Source organism: Monopterus albus, unplaced genomic scaffold (assembly GCF_001952655.1).
Source record: "Monopterus albus unplaced genomic scaffold, M_albus_1.0 scaffold16.1, whole genome shotgun sequence".
Taxonomy (NCBI): Eukaryota; Metazoa; Chordata; class Actinopteri; order Synbranchiformes; family Synbranchidae; genus Monopterus; species Monopterus albus.
Genome location: NW_018127896.1, coordinates 492181 through 496075, shown reverse-complemented (window position 1 = coordinate 496075; position 3895 = coordinate 492181). Strand labels below are relative to the sequence as shown.

The following is a 3895-nucleotide window of genomic DNA, read 5'->3' as shown; positions in this document are numbered from 1 at the left end:
CGAGCAAAGACTAAAATACTCAGAGCCAACTAGACCGTTATAGCGGAAACCATCTGCGCCACACGGAGCGGAGCTACAGCCCCCTCTCTCTCTCTCCTCTACGCTGGTCGGTTCGGACATTAGACAGGGTGAGCCTGTCGGGGCCGACGGCCCGATCCGCTACCTGGGTCCCGTTATTTCCAGCTTGTGAGTCCGGTCGGACCACACTGGAGTTGGTCACAGGCAACCTGCCAAACCGAGACCGTTTTAACTCCGCGCCGTCGTTTCCTAACACTCACCCAAATTCTGAAAGCGTTTCCCAAATCTCCAGTCTCTTCTAATGATGCGGAATTAAAAAATAATCAATTCCAACCCAAGAAAAAAATATATAAGTGACTCATGTGTGTCGGTATTAACATAACGGTCCAGCTCTTCAGTCTTACCTGTGACTGTCCCCGCCTCACAGCTGGTTTTCGTTCCTCTGTGTTAGTGGATCCACGCAGTGTTGCCAACTCCTCAGTAAGGAAAGTAGCTAGAAGTCGCTAAATGACGTCATCGCCTAATTTGCATAACATTTCATTTGCATGTAATTGTAATGGATGCTGTAGGAGAGAGGAATAACGTCATGGGAGAGACAAAAAGTGAGTAAAAACACCCTAAATATGTTTAGTACTACAAATGAACTTTCATCTGTTGATTCTTGGTTTGCTTGTTTTATATTTTGCCATTTAAATAGGCCATCACTTCTCAAAATAGCTTCATGACTTTAATGCTTTTTCTAGACCCACATTACATAAATCAGATTCTTCACACTAAATACAGTAACTCCACAGTATGATGGATTAATATGGACTAAGTACCTGGAGTGCATGTGGTAAAGTAGCTGCAACCGCATTGACGTTTACACATTAAAGCAGCAATAATCGTAATTCAGTAACATCAAATTTACACTATCATTCAGAAATGGGACGAGTTACAGTGAGTATTTATTACTCAGAATCAGAACCAGCTTTACTGGCCAGGTGTGATGAACACAGGAGGAATACACAAGGTATCATCATCTGCACATTACAGTTTGTTGTGTATGCAATGAAACAGGTTAAACATGTTGCCAGTAACATCCTGGTTATTGCACCGGAACTTCAGACAGAGTTATCACAGCTCCGTGTCATGTGGGACTATTGTTGTGGACACTGGATTGAGGCCTGTTTACTCACTCTTACTGCAGCATTTATGTTATTGTGATGCCCACCAATGTGTGATCACATTAGTTTGAATGTATATAATGGCATTAATGGTAAATGTGCATTTTTCATGTAAACATCTTGTTTTCTCAAAATATGATATAACCCAGTGTTGGATAGGTCAATACTTTTTTTCACCAGTAGGTGGCAGTGTGAGGCTGGCTTACCCGATGGACTGCAGCCATCTAGCGTGCTTCGCTGGGTTTTTCTCATAATGGCGGAGAACTCAGCGAAGTGAAGCCACGTCTCCCTGCCTAATTATTCCTTTCCTGTATTCCAGGATATATACATCTGCCTACAGGTGTTATATTCTGATACCTGTAACAGATTCTTGGTGGCCCGTACAGGGATCACTCCTTGGGTGCTCGGGAGCTGATCCACCTACCTCGACCCGTGCGACTAACGTCACTGCAACCATCAGTGACCTGGCGCAGCCGGAGAGTATCATCTAGTGCAAGCCTCAGTGTTCCTGTCTACTGATGAAGAGAAATTAGCTGTTTTCGTTGTGGAGTGTGTCACTTATACTGAAAGCTGTGTAAGGACTGAGATCGAGAAGGACTTAGGGGCTGGGTGACCAAGTGCGAGGAATAGGGAAGCAGTTATGGCGGAGGGCGAAAGGAAGAGCTTGATGTGGACCATCAAGAAGGATCTACTCACCCTGCGTGCAGATGAACTGTTCCAGATTGCCAAGTCAGTAGGCCCAGTACCAGAAGTGGATCCATCTCGTCTCGTGCCAGGGGACGAAGAGGGCTGTTTTGACTACATCAGTGGTTTTATGTACAGCAAGTCCTTATTAGAACTTGAGGATTCAGGTATGGCTCATTTACTTGAACTGAAAAATGTGGTAGATGCAGTCAGTAAAGGTTATGCTACTGGTGCACAACCAAATGTAACAAGTAATGATGGCGCAGATGAATCGTTTTCAAAAAGTGATGCTAATGCTGAACCAAGTAATACAAGTGGTGATATTAATGTGCCTGTACCTAATGATAGTGAAGTTGCTGTAACAGATAGCGCAAGTCACAGCGCAACCACTGCACATAATGCCACACATGACACAGAAATACAGAAACTACTCACTAGTTATGAGGAGCTTAGTAAGAAAATGATGCAGTATGTGCCCACACTCACTCAGACAGTACCACAGTCACCTGCAAAGCCTGTGTCACAGAGTAGATGGTTAACAGGGCACTCCGACTATGCAGCACCCGATAAATTAGTCTCCTTAAGAGATCTTTCCTACCTTCATCGAAGAGAATTCAAGATTCAAGGGGGTCAAATTGGAGATCTAGTTTCAGACATCAGCTATAACAGCATGTGCCGGCAGATTGATGAGGGATCAAAGGAACAATTCAGCACTGCAGAGATTGTAAGGGCTGTCCTCAGAGTAATCAAACCGGGAAGTTTCAAAGATATGCTAATGAACAAGGATGATCTATCAGTAGAAGAGCTAAAAGACTTCCTCCACTCCCACCTAGGAGAGCAGAGCAACACTGAGCTATTCCAAGAACTGATGTGCACAAAACAAAAAGAACGTGAGACACCTCAGCAATTTCTGTACCGTGCTATAGGGCTCAAACAAAAGATACTGCTTGCATCAAAAGATGCCCATGCTGATGTGAAATATAATGCAAGTACTGTGCAAGACGTTTTTCTCCATGCTGTGTATCAAGGCTTGGGGCATAAGCATGATGACATACGTAGAGAACTCAAACCATTGCTTGTTGATAACCAAGTGACTGATGAAGTAATCCTAAAAGAGATGAAGAAAATAATGAGTGATGAAAGTGAAAGACAGAGGCGGTTGGGTCCGAATACCCGTCAGCGACAAACAGGCGCGCACAGTGTACAGCTGGAGACAACTGCTGCCCAGTGTTCTAATGTGAAGGAGGAGAACCCAACCAAGAAACCTAAAACAGATGTAATCCAGCAGTTAACAGAAAAGGTTGAAAAACTCACCACCATGGTTGAGTCCATGTCACAGTCGATGCAGACCCAGGCACCGGCACGAGGCAGCCAAGCTTTAAGAGGCAAAGTGGATTATAGGAGAGGGAAACCCTACGGTTGTGACAAGTGCGTTGAACAGGGCCTCACTGGATGTTCCCATTGTTTCCACTGTGGAGAGGAAGGCCACAGGGCCGTTGGTTGTTTGAAGAAAGTTACGCGTCAGGGAAACGGGGGCCGGTCTCTGTCGGGGGACAAATAGTGACCGGGTCCCAACCATTGTCCCAAGATGTGATATGCTGGGCTGATCAATGTAATATGGAAAATGCACAAGAACCTAACAGTCCAAAAAAACTATTGAAAAATCAAGAACCAAAGCAAGCAAACAAGACAGCAAATGCCATCTTACATGATCTACCCAAGAACCAAAGTGACTATGTAACCAAACTAATAGGGAGGAAAGCCCTTACCCAGTGTAACCTGAATGGCCTGGCAGTCAGTGCCTTGCTTGACACGGGAGCCCAAGTGAGCATGATTGATAGAGAGTGGAAAAACAAGTACCTACCAGACATTCCTATCAGACCACTCAGTGAAATCATTGAGGGTGAGGAGGAGTTGAAAGTTTGTGCTGTAAATGGTGACATTCTTCCATTCGATGGTTGGGTAGCAATTACAGTCAACTTAATTGGGAATGAGAACCCGGGTTTTTCAATAACTGTACCTTTTCT

The 3895-nt window shown here is 44.6% G+C and overlaps 2 protein-coding genes across 7 annotated transcripts in view; one reads left to right on the top strand and one right to left on the bottom strand.

Annotated features, from left to right (window-relative positions):
* The window catches only part of LOC109955801 (protein NLRC3-like), a 25144-nt gene extending 24639 nt beyond the window's left edge, over positions 1–505 (bottom strand). For 4 of the 5 annotated variants that reach the window (XM_020592293.1, XM_020592294.1, XM_020592295.1 and 1 more), the window contains exon 1: positions 423–505. The gene's annotated coding sequence lies outside the window, so the exon portion shown is untranslated. The remainder of the gene's footprint in view (positions 1–422) is intronic. The other variant, XM_020592297.1, reaches the window with a different exon arrangement.
* Positions 506–553: 48 nt separating this feature from the next.
* ephx2 (epoxide hydrolase 2, cytoplasmic) overlaps positions 554–3895 on the top strand; it is a 35577-nt gene continuing 32235 nt past the window's right edge. Inside the window, exon 1 of one of the 2 annotated variants that reach the window (XM_020592300.1) lies at positions 554–620. The gene's annotated coding sequence lies outside the window, so the exon portion shown is untranslated. Of the gene's footprint in view, positions 621–1946; positions 2036–3895 lie in introns of those variants that run through there. The other variant, XM_020592299.1, reaches the window with a different exon arrangement.